At 40.2% G+C, this 19,696-nt stretch overlaps 1 pseudogene; it reads right to left on the reverse strand.

Annotated features, from left to right (window-relative positions):
* Window positions 1-5,270: 5,270 nt before the first annotated feature.
* LOC138376968 (small ribosomal subunit protein uS2-like) lies at window positions 5,271-6,085 on the reverse strand (annotated as a pseudogene).
* Window positions 6,086-19,696: the final 13,611 nt, after the last annotated feature.

Raw genomic sequence — 19,696 nt, forward strand, 5'->3', positions numbered from 1 at the left:
GTCAAAAGCAAATATCATAATATATGTTGACTGGTTGCGTATTGTTGAGATTTTTTTCCTGAAACTTACCTACTCACATGATGAGTAATTCGACTACACCTCCTACTTGTGCCCTATTAATTCTAGAAGTCTATAAGAAAAGCACTTTGTGTAACTTAATCTCACTGCTTCTATCTTTTCGTAGATTATTAAAGGACAGGATTAATTGACTCATGCTATCTTTCTGATGTTTTTTTCTTTGGTACATGTAGAATATGAATGATAATATGGGACTCTGCCACCAATACTATGGTTGTAACATTTTCCATTTATATTTGTCCCTTCTTTTTAATCTTTTCTTTCCCTGTGTGCTTGCTGAATTACTTCAGGCCCTCATCTTGTTTGGGCAGTGACGATCCCTTCCTGTATCGGCCTTCATTCTCGCCCATCTCATGCCATCCTTCACGCTGTCTTTGGTAAACTTCCTCAGACACACCACTTACAAACCTTAGATGTCGCCTTGTTGCCTGGCTGTGAAGTTCAATCCCACAGAACACCATAGTGTCCCAACCTGTCCTTCTAACCCCGTTCTCCACTGTGGCCTCTTGCCCCAGGCTACAGTCAAACCGGAGTTCTTAGGAGCCCCAGAACCATCCATTCACACCTCTGTGTCCCTGCCCTCACTCTCTCCTGGCTCTGGGCAGCCCTTTCCTCACTTCTGGTGACTGAGATTTTACTTGTCTCTGTGACCTGGTCCAGTGTGACACACTCATGAAGCCATCTGTGATTCTTGCCCCATACAAAAATGCCTCAGAAAATCAATTTTTCTTTCTTCTATGTTCCCATTGTTTTCTTTGTATTAATATGCCACCTAGTCTCTGAATCAAAGCATAGTCTGATGCATGTTTATTTCATCCACAAATTTATAAATCTCCACAAGGATCAAAACTGCCATTGTCATTTTTGCCTCTTCAAGGTGCCAGGCAGGTGGTGTTGCCATTGATGAATTTAATTAGCATAGCACTTACAGTTCACACACATCTGTTCTCTCATGTGGCTCAGAGCCAATCCTCACAAGTGGGACGAGCAGGTGTTATTACAGTTCCATAGACGAAGTCACTGGGGTGCCTAGAGTTTAGGTGCCAATCAGTGGGGACAGGAGAGACAATCACAGTTGGATGCCTGCCACAGGCCCGGCACTGTTGCAAGTACTATCTCACTTAATCCTCACAACAACCTCGTGGGGTGGGTATTATCATCTGCATTTTACAGTTGAGGAAACTGAGGCCCAGGGGCACTTAGAATAACTTTCCTAATAGCAAATAACTAGAAAGTGACGGAATGGGGGCTCAGATGGCAGTCTGTGGGACAAGTGGCACCGGCACCTGCCTTTTTCCACTGAGGTGTATTCCTTTCTCTAATACGGCTTTGAAGATAATGAAATGTGATTGGCAAGTGTGGGCTCGCTCTGATGTTTAGTCTACACGTTTTGAGGCATACATGGGTGTCCAATCACCCTTGGCCTTGGACTTCTGAGTGTCTCAGCAGGACCTCGGTGTCCAGCAGGGGGAGCGGGAGAGCAGCGTCTCTCTGGTTAAGAAGGTCTGAGCTCCTGTTCAGTGCCGTTGCCTTTGCTGTCTTGCTATTCATACATGACTTGGCTTCTGGCTTATAGCTCAAGATCTGTGCTTTGCTTTGTTTTCCTTTTGGTAAAAGGGTGGCCTCCACCATTACTGTTGACCTGTCTTAGGTGAGGCAAGAATTGAAGTCACAGAAAAGCCTGGTCTTTGGACCCCACTGTGCTTCACAGAGCAGACAGAGTGAGAAGCCACGTGGGTTAAGAATCCCATCTGAGAAAACTTGGCAGGTCCAGAGTGTGTGTAATCTTAAGTCTTTTCTGGAACCAGACCAGTCATAAAAACAAACTAACAAACAAAACCAGTATAAACTAGTGGGGAAGTGGGCCCCCGAGAGGCAGAGTAAGGAAAGCAGATGGTGGAGGTGTCTGGGGAGAGGCACACAGGCATCAGGAGGCTGGCTGGTGACTCCACGAGGGACCAGGAGGTCGTCACAGGCTGAGCGACTGAGCGACTGGTATTGCATGTGTGGGAGCCGGTAGATCAGCTGCGGCCTGCAGAGACGACATGGGAACAGAGATGACATTGAAAGCTGGGCGTGGTGGCTCACGCCTGTAATCCTAGCACTCTGGGAGGCCGAGGCGGGTGGATCATTTGAGCTCAGGAGTTCGAGACCAGCCAGAGCAAGAGCCAGACTCCGTCTCTACTAAAAATAGAAAGAAATTATCTGGCCAACTAAAAATATAGATAGAAAAAATTAGCCGGGCATGGTGGTGCATTCCTGTAATCCCAGCTACTCGGGAGGCTGAGGCAGGAGGATCACTTGAGCCCAGGAGTTTGAGGTTGCTGTGAGCCAGGCTGACGCCAGGACACTCTAGCCTGGGCAACAGAGTGACACTCTGACTCAAAATAAATAAATAAATAAATAAATAAAAAAGCTACCTGAGTAAGGATGAGAAGATGTACAAGCCTCAGGACTGTGGCTGGAATTGGGCTGGCGGCAGGGAGCAGGAAGTCTGGAGAGATGAACTGGGGCCTGGTGTCAAGCTTGTCGGGGTGAGAGTAGGGGGATGTCTATGAAAAGGAGGAGAGGAAGTGCTCATATCCCTGAGAAGGCAGGCTGACGCTGGCCAAGCAGGGAGCAGTGCACGCCTGAGGAGGGTGGCCCTAGGGCTGTCAGGGCTTGGCAGAACTCGCTGAGGAGTCCTGCACCTCTTTTTTCAAGCTGCCCCTCCATAGTGCCTTTTGAATCCTGGCTCCCGACACTATTTCTCCTCTAGTGGGCCTTCAGCCAGTCCTATTCTGGAATTAACTGCTTAGTGAAGTGTTGGCAGATAACACATTTATACTATGATGGTAAGGGTGGACAGAGTAGATTTTGGAATTAAAAATTCTTCCAGAGTCAAGGGAATATAGCTTTTTTGGCCAGTGCCTGGATGGAGGAAGCAGACACATGTGCCCAGCAGGGTCATATACATTATCTCACAGGGGAGGTATTTTGAGATAGGAGCTATGCTTTACGCCCCCTCAAATGTGCATTGCTAAATATCCTGCTTACTCAGAAGACTGTCATCTGAGGCATGGAGGTCCAGGACTCTTGGTGGCCACCTTGACTTGTCTCCCAGCAACATCTGCTTTCTTTTTTACTTCCCAGTCTCCAGCACAAATGCATTCTCCTCTTGATTTGCAACAGACTGAGGAGAAATGATTAGGTTCCTGTTCTTTCTGTTCTTGACCAGGATTCAGACGGGCATAGCTTGGAGCTTCTCTAATGACCCAGGGAATAGTTCCAGTTATTTAGTGGAAATGAAGCAACTGTTTCAATATATGAGTTCCACAGGACTTAGGAGGACATAGTGCCAAGAATTCATTTTCAAATAGTTAGTGAAACCATTAAACCCTTTTGGTTACTGATGTTAAATTAGGAAGTTCATTTAAGCCAAGACTTATTGTTGGCTTGTCAAAATTATAATTATGAAAAGTCAAAGTATTGAAAAAATTTATTAAAACCAAGCAGAAGAAATATGTCTAAATGAATTTTTGTGGTGCAGAATTCATGGTGTGTTCTTTTTTCTTTTTTTTTTTTTGAGACAGAGTCTCACTCTGTTGCCTGGGCTAGAGTGAGTGCCGTGGCGTCAGCCTAGCTCACAGCAACCTCAAACTCCTGGGCTCAAGCGATCCTCCTGCCTCAGCCTCCCGAGTAGCTGGGACTACAGGCATGCACCACTATGCCCGGCTAATTTTTTCTATATATATTTTTAGCTGTCCATATAATTTCTTTCTATTTTTAGTAGAGATGGGGTCTCGCTCTTGCTCAGGCTGGTCTTGAACTCCTGAGCTCAAACGATCCGCCCACCTCGGCTTCCCAGAGTGCTAGGATTACAGGCGTGAGCCACCGCGCCCGGCCTTGGTGTGTTCTTAAAAATAACTTTTTTTCTAATTTCAAAAGTGGTAGATGTTCATGATAGAAAAAACTGGGAAATATAAAAGTAAAAGAATAATTAAGAATATATCACCTGTAATTTTCTACTTAATGATGACTGTTCTTAACATTTTAGTGGATTCTTTCTGGGCTTTAGTTTTCAGTGGATGTACTGGCTTTTGTTTTTCTTCCTCCATCATGCTATCTGGTGAGCATTTTCTACTGTCATTCAGATTAATTATAAACCTCTTTAATGGTTGCATAATCACTACTTGAATGTACCATTATTTAATTTTTTACTTTTTAAACTTTTCCTCTTGAAATGATTTGTCTTATCAAAAGTTTCAAAAATAGTACAAAGATTTTCAGTAGACCTTTCACGCAGCTTTTGCAAATGTTAACATCGTGCTTAATCATGTACAATGATCAAAGCCAGAAAAATGACTATGATATAATACTTTAATTAATCTCCAGATCTTATCCAAATTTCACCAATTATTCCACTAATGTCCAGGATCATGCATCCCATTTAGTTGTAGTATCTCTTTTGTCTTCTCCACTTTGGGTAGTTCTTCCATTTTTCTCTACCTTTCATCACCTTGACTTATTTTGTAGAATGTCCCTCACTTTGGGTTTGTCTGACATTTTCTCCTGATAAAATTCAGGTTATGCACATTTGGTAAGAATGCCACAGAAAGGATGTGCCCTTCTCAGTGTCTCAGTGCATTGGTTCAGAGGGTGATGTGCCGGAATTTACTAAGCCATTCATCTACAATTAAACACGTAGGTAGTTTCTGATTTTTATACATAGTTCTGCAACTCTATTTGATTATTTTCTAAGGAGTAAGTTTTAAAAATGGAATGAGTCAAGGGTGTAAACATTTTTAAAGCTTTTGACACCATCTTACAAAATTGTTTTTTAGGAAGGTTTTAGCCAGTTACTCTTGTGTTAGTAATAATAGAATGCCTTCCTCTCTGCCCTCTCCAGCGCGGAATGTTATCAACAACAAAATAAAACAAAAACTCTTGATTTGATTATTGTGGGGGCTAGTCAGTTTTACATGTATTTCCTAACCATTTTGCATTCTGATTTTATGACATTTATCTAATTACTCTCAAGCCCTTTTGCATAGTGCTAAGTGCTTTGCATATCCCATCACATTTAATCCTTGTAACCAGTCCCTGCGGATGATGCCATTATTACTTATATTTTACAAATTAGAAAATCTGGGGCTCAGAATATTTAAGTAATGTGTTTAAATTCAGGCAGCTATTAACTGGTGAAGACAGAATTAGAATTCAGACCAGTCTTCCGTGGCAGGCTGAGCGCTCCAGTGTTCAGTGGGGAACTGCAGAATAGGCACGGAGGGCACCTGCGCGCCTTCAGACCGGTCTGCAACCTCAGGATGAGTAGCAGTAAATGCAGCAGCTGGAGCGGTCCGTTCATCCTGAAATCCCTCCTTGGTCACAGCCTTTTCAGCAGCAGCCTGCTCTTCCTTTTCAATATCTTCAGGATCTCTGTGGAAGCAGAGATCAGGCATCACCTCCCAAGGGTGTTCACGAGAGACGGTGCCACTCACGTGCAGAACTTTCCGAGCCAGCATCCACCACATCAGACCCACTGAGGGAGCTCCCTTGTTGTTGCATGGGATGGCAGTGTCCACATAGCGCAGAGAAGAATCTGTGTTACACAGAACAGCAGTAGCCCGGTTAACATAAGACGCCTCTGTGAGAGGCTGGTGGTCAGCCCTGGGATGAGTAACCGCCAGAAGACACGGCTCCTGGAATGCTGCCTGGATCTGGTTAGTGAAGGTTCTGGAGTGAAGTGACCAGCAATAGGAGAGGCTCCAGGGGCAGCAGCAAACTTCAGCACAGCCTGCTGGTCAGTATTCCTGGAGAATGTGATGGCAACAAAGACATGAGCTGCCCCAGAAACTTCTCCCAGGTCCTCTTCAGATTTATGATGTAGATGCCATCACTCTTCTTTTTGCAGATGGACTGTTCCATTTGGAAGTCAAGGTTGGTGCCACCTAAGTGGGTTCCTATTGCAAGGAATTTGAAGGCATCCTCCTCTTTCATAATGAAGGACATCAAGGGCTCCAGACATTGTAAAAGTCTCCTTTAAAGTTACCATGGGAACTCAGAACAATGCTATATGGATCCCTCTCTGGGTAGCACAGAAAGGACAAAGTATTTTCTTTAATAATGACAGTTTTTATGTTTAATACTTCCGATATCTTCAAAATGGTAACAGAAAAATCTGTGCTGAGTGGTTTAATTCTTAAAATACAAAAAGCTTTTAGAAAATGAGAACTCAGAAGGGCTTATTCTTTTCATTTAAAACCTATGAGTTGCTGGACTCTTAAAATTGATATTGAGTCCTTTAAAAATAATTGCAATAAAATTGTTCTGTTAAAACTTTGGTCTTTTTTGATAAAATTCTTTATTTTAAAAGTGCACAACTCTTGCAGTCTTGCCTCCTTCTGTTTTAGGAATAATATTTTTTTGGAAATGAAGATAAGTGGCTTAATTTTTTAAAATTCAAAAGCATAAGAGACAATAGTAACTACAGATGTTGGTTTCCTGCTTCATTTTCAAAATGCTCATAGTTGAATTACCTACCCTGGGAATGAGGTAAAGCAGGGATTTCTACCTTGATAAGGAAACAGAAGCTGAGAAAGTTTTGATGCTATCTCCAGTCATACAGCTAGTTTGTGGCAGCTCTGGTACTAAAATATAGGATATATGTATTCTAGCTCTTTCTACTATATAAAAACAATTTGGGAGTGAGCTGTGAAACACTGAAATTCTGAACTGTCTTCAAATTTCTATGTCTTTTCTGAATAAGAAAATCATATCCATTCTGGATAGCTTTATTTTGCTGTCTCACAAATGTATCTAAAAACACATGTCAAAATGAAACTTATTTTTCTCCCTAGATCTACTTCTCCAAAATGTCAGTGAGTGCCTCCAGTCTTTCCATTTGCTTAAGCCAGAAACTTTGGAATCATTCTTAGCTCTTTTCCTCTTTCATCTGATCCTCACGCTCTGTGGTTTTATCTCCTGAGAACTCTCAAATCTATTCCCTTCCTTAGACTAGACTATTACAGTATACAGTTGCCCCTTCAACAATGTGGGAGTTAAGGGTGCCGACCCCCATGCAGTCAAAAATCTGCATATAACTTTTGACTCCCCCAAAACTTAACTATTAATAGCCTACTGTTGACTGGAAGCCTTAGTGGGAACTTAAACAGTAGATTAACACTTCTTTGTATGTTATACGTATTATATACTGTATTCTTACCATAAAGTAAGCTAGAATAAAGAAAATGTTATTCAGAAAATCATAAGGAAGAGAAAATATATTTACTATTCATTAAGAGGAAGTGGGTCATCATAAAGATCTTCACATTGAGTAAGCTGAGGAGGAAGATGAGGGGTTGGTCTATATTGTCAAAACCTCAAGGGGGTTTTGGTCTAGGTCTACTTGCTTGAGGAATTTTTAATACGACAGATGTCTTGTCTGGAGAATGGGAGAAGCTGCCTCAAATCTCTCTCTCCAACTAATGGAGATGATGGGATTTTAAGGGAGGGACCTGCCTTGGGGCAGTCTGTGATGGCTTGGGGGCAGGTTGTAATGTAATTATTATTAATAATAACAGGAGCTACCTGCATTGGCAACAGGTTATGGGGGATGGTGAATCTTGTCAGAAAGTCTGCCCAGGGGACTTCAGAATCTCAGCACCTTTGTCTTGCAGATAATCCACCATTTCTGGGAAACAACTCAAAAGGTCAAGTAGTTAGTTGGGTGTCATTGAAAATTGTTCAGTGGGGGCCAGTCACAGGTCTTCCTGTCTTAGGAGTGGCAGAGGTGGAAGGGGTGGACGAGGTGGAAGGGGAGGCAGGAGAGACAGGCACACTCAGTATAACTTTACAGAAACACATCGTAATTTCTGTCTGACTTTTTTGCTTTTTCATTTCACTACAGATGTTTCTATATGGTACCAATAGTCCTTGCACTGTTTGCTTTAGTTTCAGTGCCCATATCAGAAAAGGGTCCATGTCATAAAAGAAGTCAAAAGCAGGTCTTGAATAATTGGAACACTTTCGTCAGATTGTGTAATATCAGTTTGTTTTCTGGCACTGCTTTTTTTTTTTTGAGACAGAGTCTCACTCTGTTGCCCAGGCTAGAGTGAGTACCGTGGCGTCAGCCTAGCTCACAGCAACCTCAAACTCCTGAGCTCAGGCGATCCTCCTGTCTCAGCCTCCCGAGTAGCTGGGACTACAGGCATGCACCACCATGCCCAGCTAATTTTTTCTACATATATTTTTTAGCTGTCCATATAATGTCTTTCTATTTTTAGTAGAGATGGGGTCTCGCTCTTGCTCAGGCTGGTCTCGAACTCCTGAGCTCAAACGATCCGCCCACCTCGGCCTCCCAGAGTGCTAGGATTACAGGCGTGAGCCACCGCGGCCGGCTGGCACTGCTTCTTCTACATCGTCTCCCTCATCATCTGGCGCTGGTTCAGAAGCACTCATCTCCGCCACACTGTCTTCTCTTAATTCCTCTGGTGTGGTGTCTGCTAGCTCTTGAATTTCTTCAAGAGCCATATCTTGAAACCGTTCCCCGCCCCCAACAGTTTTTGCCACGTCCACAAGCTCTTTCATGATTTCCTTGATTGGCTCTGTTGTAAATCCTGTGCAGTCATGCATGACACCTGAACACAGTTTTCTCCAGCAGGAATTTATTGCTTCAGGCTTGATGGTTTTTATGACATTTTCTATAATAATAATGGCATCTTCAATGGTGTAATCCTTCTAGACTTCCATGATGTTCTGTCTGGTGGGATTCTCTTCCACAGCATTGACAATCCTTTCCATAGAGCACTGTGTATAATGAGCCTAAAGGTCCTTATGAGGCCCTAATTTAGAGGCTGAATTGGAGATGCTGTGTTTGGGGGCAAGAAGGCCACTTTAGTGCCTTCGGTGTTGAGCTCTTGGGATTCTGGGTGGCCAGGGGCATTGTCCAATATCAAAAGAACTTTAAAAGACAGTCCCTTGCTGGCAAAGTACTTCTTGATTTTAGGGACAAAGCATTCATGGAACCAATGCAGAAAAAGGGTTCTGGCTATCCAGGCCTTCTTATACAACAAAAAGACTGACAGGTGATGTTTATATTTTCCCTTCAAGGCTCAGGGAGTTAGCAGCTTTATAGATCAGGGCAGTCCTGATCAAACCCTATTGCATTCCCACAAAACAGTAGAGGTAGCCTATCCCTTCCTGCCTAAAATCCTGGTGCTTGCTTCTCTTCTTTACTAATAAATGTCCTTTGCATCATTTTTTTTTTTTTCCAGAATAGGGTACTTTCATCTGCATTAAAAACCTGTTCAGTCAGATATCTTTTCTCTTCAATGGTTTTCTTAATGGCATCTGGGAACTCATTTCTTGGTTGGTAGAAGCTGCTTCTCCCATTATCTTGACATTTTTTAAGCCAATTCTCTTTCTAAAATTATCAAACCATTCTTTGCTGGCATTAAATTTTCTAGTATTAGATCCTTCGTCTTCCTCTTGCTTTAAGTTGTCATATAATGAGTTGGCTTTTTCACAAATTATGTTAGAGTCTATAGGTATTCCTTCTTATAGCAATCCTGCACCCACATAAAAGCTGCATTTTCAATACAAGAGAAAAGGGTATTTTACAAAAAATGCAAGGATTTTTGTACCTGCTAGCATAGCTGCAGTGATGGCTTCACAAATTTCCTTTTCTTTTTTTATAGTAGTCCTTATGCTGGATTCATTTATCTTGAAATAGTGGACAATAACAGCTACAGATCTCAATCTATGGTGCATATCAAGCAATTCAACTTTTTCTTGTACCGTTGTTGGGTCAGCAGTCTGTTCTTGGTATGCTCTTGGCCAAAGAATGATCAGACATACCAAAAGCAAGGTAAACAAAAAGCAGTTTATAGAGCAAGATACATTCACCACAGATGATGAATGGGGCCCCTATTGTAACAAGAGGCTCTGGTTATGGTTTGGGTCCTGTTTTATATTGTGTGGATGGGGCCCTCCTCATGGTTCAGACATCACCATTGAACCACTGTGATGGACAGTTAATGATGTTTTAACCTTAGGTTACTCTAGGTCATTTCCAGACCCTATCGTGCCTGGGCCGTCTGACCTGCTGGCTGGGGAATTCCCTGCATTCTTTTGCAGATTGTCAGGGCGTCTTCCGTCCCTCAGGTGTGGCAATTGCTCAAGGCAGCACCAACGTAGGGCAACTGCCTTTCTCCCTAGGATAGCTGGAGGTCCCTCACTATCTACCTAACATTGGCATGACTTTTTGACCTTTTCTATACCTCCAGCATCACTAGTGGCACTTTGTATGTGTCCTATGGTGTTACTCAAGGTTTACGGTATTGCACTTAAACACGATGAAAAATATGCCAGAACTGTAAGAGATCACTTTTTATTGAGATACACAATTTATTGGAGAGCAAACTGTTCACCCAGAGATGATTAGCGTCACATGCATTTTAAAGAGATACTTGCAATACTTGAGCTCACCGCAGTAGCAACAGGAGGTGGCTACAGAGTTATTACAGTATTAATAGTATAGTATGTACTACAGTTAATTTATGCATTTATAGTTTAATACTACATCCTTATGTTTGGTTACATTTCACTTGCAAATGGTACTATGTACAGTTGGTAAGTGTGTGCATAAGTTTCGATAAATTTTAACTTTTTAATAATAGATTTGTATATATTTTATGGTAGTAAATGATAAAACAGGCTAATATCTACATATGTTTTATGCATTCATGAAATACCAAACTTTTTCTTAATTTTTTCAATATTTCTAGGCTACATGGTTCATCTGTGACTTTTTTTCAAATTGTTTTAAATCTCCAAAAATTTTTCCAATATATTTGTTGAAAACAATCTGTGTATATGTGGATGTATGCTGTTCAAACCTGTGTTGTACAAGAGTCAACTATAGTTTCTTTCCTGAGTTTTACAACAGTTATGTAACTGCAATCTACCCCTCTAATCTTGTCTTCCTGTCTAATCCCATTCTTCCCTGTGCAGCATCCAGAATGATCTGGCTCTAGGCCAACAGCACCCGCCCACCCAGATGGAACTTGAGTAAAGGAGCTGCTCTCAATTGGACACCCAGGGGGGACATTGTATGAATGGGTATAGGGGGCTGGGGTATGACTGATCCCCTCACAGCAATATTCTTTTTAGTTATAACAAACTGTACCATCATGTCTTCTCATAGAAGGACATACTAAAGGGGTTACAAATGGAAGGATGGATGTACATGAGAGCTAGAGTAGGACTATTTCAACCAGGTTTAACCAAGTCCTGGCAAGGCAATCCATTCAGAGCCTTGTTAGTTTAACAGATTCCAAGCTGAATCTGAATAGAAGGTATTAGGGCTTAAAACCTAGTAGGTGCTCACCTCGTGGGTGGAGAAAGATTTCTCACGCAGAGATTAAGATATATAAGTAAAATTTATTTTATCCTTTAGAAAGACAAAGAGAATGAGAGAGAACGGGGCGGGGAAGAGAGCAGAAAGATGGCGTGGCATCCCAAAGAAAGAGAAGGGAGATGCCAGGATCTAGGCCAAGTGGCTTGCTGTTTAAATGGGGACAAAGAGAAAAATAGTTAATTGTTGTGAATTGCCTTATCTGGTCCCTCTCTTCTTACCTGCAAGCAGATAATGGAATTTGCTGTGTGAAACTGCAACATCCTTTCCCTTTGCTTTAGGGATAAAGGGACCTTGCCCTCAAGATATGTCTGGAGATTGTCCCTCATGCAGTCATCCTGGAACTTCTCAGGAACTACTCCAGGCTATAGGAACAGATGCTAAAAGGCGGTTTTAGTTAATAGGTCTAGCACAGTAAAAAAATCTACATTTCCTTTTGTCTGCTGAGTTCCTTTGAGATGTTCAGAGCTCTGCAGGACACTTGTTAGCTAGGTGGGGAGGGAGCAGAGCTGATTTATTTTGCTCACAAGACCCACCATCCTTCGAGAAGGGAAACTGAGGATTCTGATTAATGTTATACCCAAGGTTTCTTGTGGGAGAGTAGTGGTGCATGCATATGTGTGTGTGTGTGTCTATTGTCTTAAATAATGCTCAGTCTGCTCAGGAGTTCGCGACCAGCCTGAGCAAGAGCGAGACCCCACCTCTACTAAAAATAGAAAGAAATTATATGGACAGCTAAAAATATATATAGAAAAAATTAGCCGGGCATGGTGGCGCATGCCTGTAGTCCCAGCTACTCGGGAGGCTGAGACAGGAGGATCGCTTGAGCTCAGGAGTTTGAGGTTGCTGTGAGCTAGGCTGACGCCACGGCACTCACTCTAGCCTGGGCAACAGAGTGAGACTCTGTCTCAAAAAAAAAAAAAAAAAAAAAAAAAAAAAAAATAATAATAATGCTCAGTCTGTCTAATGGTAATATCTGAATCCTATCAATTTTTTGCTTTGCTGCCATGTAGAAACTCCTTAATCCACTTGGGAATAAAGTTGTCCAAATGGATGAAGTCTCTGGAAAACTGAGGATTTACTTCTTTAAGCCCCAAAACTGTATATTAGACATTTTGAATCCAATGTGTTACATACCCCCCAATCAATGTCACTGGTGTAAATTGTTGTTTCCTTGATTACTCAGCATTTTAAATGTAAATGGTACAGTGGCGCTTCCAGGGCCTATTGAGAGGTATCAGACTATTTGCCCCCTCATTAAATAGCCCCAGATAACTAATCTCTACTTTTTTCTGTCTCTTCCCTAGTTGGTATTTCATGCTTCGGCCAGTGAGTTTGCCTGTAGCAGCTCTTGTCCCCACTTACGTTTCACTGAGAACCAAAACGAGCCCGAGAGAGTTGTATGTAAAACAAGAGTAAATAGGTCCAGAAGAAGAGTATAGAGGCTTATCTGGGATCAAAGTGTATAAATGTCAGAACATAGTCTTTGTTACATTCACTATTTGAAATTTGAGGGTCAAAAATGGTTGATTATGGGCAGTTTCATCTGGTTAAACCTAATATATATTTACCATGCTTGTGTGAGCTAGTTCAGTGTTTCTCAAATTACTGGGGTGAAGATCTGTTTTTTTGTTTTGTAATTTCCAATCCATCACAGACTAATACTTTTATAAAAGACAATAAAAATAAATTGGTAGAAAAATTAAATTAGAAAAAAACATACAAAATACAAGTCCATTTATCTTGTTAAATTCATAAACAAAATTAAATTTTAATAAAAATAATCAGAACAACTTCATATAGGAAAAAACAGATACAAAAACTGCCACACAGGCTGGGCATGGTGGCTCACGCCTGTAATCCTAGCACTCTGGGAGGCCGAGGCAGGAGGATCGCTCGAGGTTAGGAGTTCGAGACTAGCCTGAGCAAGAATGAGACCCCGTCTCTACTGAAAAATAGAAAGAAATTAACCAGACAACTAAAAATATATAAAAAAAAATTAGCCGGGCATGGTGGCGTGTGCCTGTAGTCCCAGCTACTCAGGAGGCTGAGGCAGGAGGATTGCTTGAGTCCAAGAGTTTGAGGTTGCGGTGAGCTAGGCTGACACCACGGCACTCTAGCCCTGGGCAACAGAGTGAGACTCTGTCTCAATAATTTAAAAAAACAAACAAACAAACAAAAAAAAACTGCTACACACTGAGAGTGTATACATATAGGTGATGAATATAGAAGTTGCTATATGCTCAAATTTTGTCCTCTGCAATCATAACTAAACATGGTTATGAGGGAAATAATGATTCCCTATATCAAATGCCTATGTGAACACTTTGAATGTACACATATTTACCGGCATTAACATTTTAAATTGAAAAATCCAGGTTGGATTGCTAACAATGCTACTTATAGGAAATAATGTATACCTAAGCTGTATCTAAGTTTTGTTTTAATAACATTCATAGTAGAATACCTAAGAGGTATGTTGACAGAAATGGAAGAAGAGATATAAAAACAATTTCAGCGTACTCAAGATATTCATTTTTAATACAATGTAGCAAATGATGCAGCATTTTTGAAGTGTATTTTTAATTTTGGAAATGAATTCTAATAACTTAAACTGTAAAATTCTTTTTAAATTTAAATTATATTTTGAGAAATCAAATGGTTTCTGGATCCATGAATTTCTTATACTTTTTTGGATGGAAAATAAAAATTCAAAATTTTGTATCAAAGTCATAAGGAATTTGATAATAACATTTCATAGATGTAAAATATCAAGATTACACTCTCTTCATTGATCATTGTTAACTAGTAAAAAGTTGTTTTTTTTTTTTTTAAAGCTTCTAACTTTCCTTTTTGCCCTTCAATGTTATGTACTATCAAAAAGAGTCACATTCCTTCTTTGCCTGGACGTATGAAGATCATTAATAATATTGATGATGCCAGACAAAAAGCAAGACTGCCTATCCAATTCACATTTGCAAAATGCTGAGGCCAAATTGATTTTTTTTATCTTGCAGAAGCACTAAGAATTTGTTCATAGCTCAGACATTTTCCATGTTTTCCCTTACTAACTATGGTATGTCTACAGGTAATAACATTTCTTTGTGATCAGCTTTCATAGTATCATGTAATAAAGAGATATCAATTTGCACTTTCTATGATTCAAAATTTTTACTAGGTCACTAACCGAATTCTTTGGTTCTACTGACTTTTTTTTCCATAGGGGAATGTGTGTATGATTATTTTTAATTAAAAAAATATTTATTTAGTTAGATTTTAGAGATGGGGTCTCCTGCTGGCCTTAAACTCCTGGGCTCAAGCAAAATCAGCCTTCTCAGAAGCTGGGACTACAGGTGTGTGCCACCACACGTGGCCATAGGAAAATTTTTTGACAAAGAAAGCAGGGCATTGACATTCTGTGCAAGATCCTTAATCTGGGTAACAACCCCTGAATACTTTCTTGTCATTACAGCTGTGCCGTCAGAATATACTTCTCCCTGAAATGTAGATTTCAAGCCACATTTGTGGACAGTGTAATCTTCCATATTTTTATATGTGTTTGTTAGCAATGAAGCTGAGAAAAATATTCTTCCTTCATATCACCATCATGTTCAAATTTCATATGCTTTAAAAGACTTTATATGTTAACTGTATCAATTTGCAATGAAAATATTTTGCTAGGTTTATTTGTTAAATAAGTTAGTCTTTCATCTCATTAGCCAATTTCTGAATACAGCAATCTATGATACCACTAGAAACTTGTACCTGAGCTACATTTTTTGCTATACATTCATCAATTTGAAACAAATATCTTTGATTCAGTCTTTCACTAATGTCCTTGAATAATGTCAATTATATGTGGTTTATTAGTCTTAGTAATCTAACAGCTATTTTATAAGAAGCTCTCAAAGCACTAATGTTTGTATATGAATACTAAATATTTTTCTATGTTGGCTTTTTAATTCACTATGTTTTCTTTCAAAGATTTTTTTTTTTTTTTGGTTTTAAACTTATATATTTTTAATGCAAATACCACTTAGGTTTAGGAGTTTAGGTGGCTCCATTGCTTTCTTAGTCCTAAATAACACTGTGAACTAAAATAAAATCTTAAGGCTCACCCCCCAACCAGCTAAATGTACCCCTCGTGGCCAAAGGAATATCCTAAAACTAAATTGCCTGTCAGGAGGGAGGTCAGACATGTCTCATCATGCCCCAATCCCTTCTTGGAGACATCCTTTGTAACCATTAACAGGCCTAAGGGTATGCAAGACAAACCTGCAGATCCTCAATTTACACAACAAATATATGTCCAGTGGCTTGTCTCTGATAAACAGCTCCTTATGTTAAAACACTGCAAGCCTTTAGACAAAGCTTCATGTCTTTTACCAATTACAAAGTCAAAGAATATTTAAAACCACCTATAACCTGTAAGCACCCCCCCTTCGAGCTTTTTGGGCCAAACCAGTGTATGCCTTCCACGTATTGATTTATCTCTTTACCTGTAACCCCTGTCTCCCTGAAATGTATAAAACCAAACCGTAACCCAGCCACAGCGAGTCCACTTGCTCAAGACTTCTTGAGCATGGCTCCGGGTCATGGTCCTCAAATCTGGCTCAGAGTAAATCTCTCTAAAATTATTTTACAGAGTTTGGCTTTATTGTTTCCATTAACAACACACTGTGGTTTAGCACTTAACCTTCACTTACGGCAGCAGTCCCCAACCTTTTTGGCATCATGGACCCATTTCATGGAAGACAATTTTTCCACAGACTTGGGAGAGGTGGGGTGGGGGAGCGAGGCAAAGCTCAGGCCGTGATGCCAGTGACGGGGAGCAGCTGTAAATACAGGTGAAGCTTCACTTGCTCAACTGTCACTCACCTCCTGCTGTGAACCCCACCACCCTAGGTTCCTAAGTTTCATGGAAGACAATTTTTCCACGGATGGAAGGGAGGATGGGGGAGATGGAGGTGGAGTTCTGTGGCCCAGTCCCTAACAGGCCATGGGGGTTGGGGACCGCAGACTTAGAGCTACAAAAACACAAGCAAACCCAATATATGGGGATCCTATTCCCAGCAAAACAGGTACAAACCCTTTTAATCTTTCTTTCTTTGGAATCACTCCCATCGTGATCATTTAGTCAACTACTATTGCCACATTCAGAAAAATTATGTCTTTTTTGGGCAAAACTGTCCAATGAAGTTCATTTTGCCCCCTGATTTTTAAAAAGGGCTTGACTAACATTTAAATTAATTGTAATAGATAAATTAATAATGCCTACATTTTTCAGTTTTTATATACTTTCAGGTTTCAATTGACAGTCTAACCTTAAAATAAATGGTCCTGCTGCTCAGGACTAGTCTGTAGCTCATGCCACGTGCAACTCATCCCATGAGTTCACTAACACTGGACTGGTCTATACCTTGCTCAGCGAAAGGAACCACTGATCACATGCTTGAATGTTGTGGCATTTTGAAATTCCTGTTTCCAAATACCAGTCAGCTTTGATATTTATCTTACTGAAGACCTGTCACAAAGAGTTCATGGACCAGCATCATTTCACAGACCACACTTAGAGTAACGCTGAGCTGATGGAAACTATAAATGTGGAAAACATTGTAGAGATATCATTGCTCCCATTTGGATACTGCATTATAGCCGACAGAGCTTTGTCACATGCATTTTCTCCTTATTAACATAACTCAAAATGGATAATGTTTTTCTCATTCTGCCATCAAACCTCCCACTGCTAAGGAGTGGCAGTTAGGATTCAAAACCCCCAGGTATTCAGACCCCAAGTTCAATGTATCATGGCATCTATAATTCCTAAATACCTACACAATATCTAACAATCTAAAGAATATGTATTTGTTATTACTTCTTCCCAGTTATTTACTGTGACAACTCTGTCCTGGATTGATGAGTAATCTCTTTTGACAACTCATTTGCTGAATAGATTTGAGTTGATTTTATTTGTGATCATATAAAAAGTCCCAGAATGAATTTTATTCTCTAAATTTATTGTTATCTCAAGATATAATTAGGAAAGTACATTCACTGTGAGTTTCATAAAATGTCATTTTATAAAAAATGAAATCCTTACTAGCCTTTCTCAATGTGTCTTAAATTACATACACTCCATCCCCTCATTTGTATGAATGAAAATGGGAAGATAAAAACAGGTATCCATGGATTACTATATTTTAGCAGCTTTCTAGATTAACTTCTTCATTTCTCTTTTTAACTGCCTCTCACAAAAAGGGCTAGAAACTAAAATACCCTGGGGCTGGGCAGGTGATGTAAGGAGGGAGTGGGTTGGATGGGACTATAGTGAACTGACCAGGGCGTGCTGTTTAAAATGGGCAGCTGCTACTGTTGGCTCTTAGCACCTCGGCTCATTGTACCCATGCATGACTGTAAGCCCAGAGCCACTAGATCCTCTGATATTTAAGAAAAGTTGGAGATCCTTATTTTTAAAGAATTTTTTAATTTTTAAGAGCTGGCAGCAAATTAAAATATTTTGAAACACTCTACAACTCAGTGAAACCCAGCTGCAGGCAGACTGAGCTGCCAGCTAATCATTTCTTGCTGGCTCGTGCAGAGATCATTGCTGTGCCGTGCACCCGAAGGCTCTCTAGCCATGAAGGGTTGTTAGGAGGAAAGTGAGGTTATAAGCTTAAGAAAGATTTTCAATAGGTGAAATAAAAAGTTTTTTTCTGCTCAACCCTAACTTTGCCCAGCAATTTAGTTAACAGAGCACCCTCATGCTAATCACTGGTGTTTGGAGTATGTGTAGTCTATTAAAATTTTTTTATTGTGATCAAATATATATAACAAAATTGCCCATTAAACTATTTTTAAGTATCAGTATCATTAAGTACATTCACAATGACCTGCAACCATCAACACTGTCCATTTTCCAGAATTTTTTCATCATCCCTACAGAAATTTATACCCATTAAATACTAATTATCTATTCTCCTCTCTCCCCAGCCCTGGTAACCTCTATTTTATTTTCCATCTCTATGAATTTGCCTATCCTAGGTACCTCATGTATGTAGAATCATACAATATTTGTTCTTTGAGTCTGGATTATTTCATTTAGGCTCACAGTCATGCATGTTTTCAAAGTTCATCCATGTTGCAGCATGTATTAGAATTTCATTACATTTTAAGGTTCGATACTATTCCCTTGACTGTATAAACCACACATACCATTCATCCATTGATGGATATTTAGGTTGTTTTCACCTTTTGGCTATTGTGAATAACACTGCTATGAACATTGTCGTATAAGTGTTTGTTTGCATCCCTGCTATCAATTCTTTTGTGTATGTACCTAGATGTGGCACTGCTGGATTATATGGTAACTCTAAGTTTAATTTTCTGAGGAACTGTCAAACTATTTTCCACAGAGGCTGAACCATTTTAATATCCCCACCAGTAATGTACAGGGTTTCAATTTCTCTACATCCTCACCAACACGTTATTTTCTGGGTGTTTTGCTGTTATTTTTGTTGTTGCTGTTCTTGTTTTTAATAATAACAATCTTAATGTTTGTGAAGTAGTATTTCATTGGGGTTTTGATTTGCATTTCCTGAATGGCCAGTGATGTTGAACATCTTTTCATGTGCGTATTGGTTATCTGTGTATCTTCTTTGGAGAAATGTCTTATTACATTTCTTTGCCCATTTTTGTATTGGGTTGGTTTTTCTTTCTTGTTTGGTTGTAGTTCTTTGTATTGAACTATTGAGCTATTTAAAAAATAGCTTTACTTTATTTTAAAAAAAATTAATGGGGTTGAGCATGGTGGCTCATGCCTGTAATCCTAGAACTTTGGGAGGCTGAAGTGGGAGGATTGTTTGAGGCCAAGAGTTTGAGACTAGCCTGGGCAACATAGTGAGACCCTGTCTCTATAAAAAAAAGAAAAAAAATTACCTGGGCATGGTGGCAGTGCCTGTAGTCCCAGCTACTTGGGAGGTGGAGGTGGGAGGATCGCTTGATCCCAAGAGGCTACAGTGAGCTATAATCATGCTACTGCACACCAGCCTGGGTGACAGAGTGAGACACTATCTCAAAAAAAAAAAAACTAAACAACACAAAAATTAATGGGAATTTCAGGGTTACTATGGCAGCTTTAACACATTTATCTAATTCCCCTCCCTCCTAATATCTCACTAGACCTACAGGAATTTAAAAGTAGTCATAGACCCATAAGGGCAGGAA

Source organism: Eulemur rufifrons, chromosome 29 (assembly GCF_041146395.1).
Source record: "Eulemur rufifrons isolate Redbay chromosome 29, OSU_ERuf_1, whole genome shotgun sequence".
Lineage (NCBI taxonomy): Eukaryota > Metazoa > Chordata > Mammalia > Primates > Lemuridae > Eulemur > Eulemur rufifrons.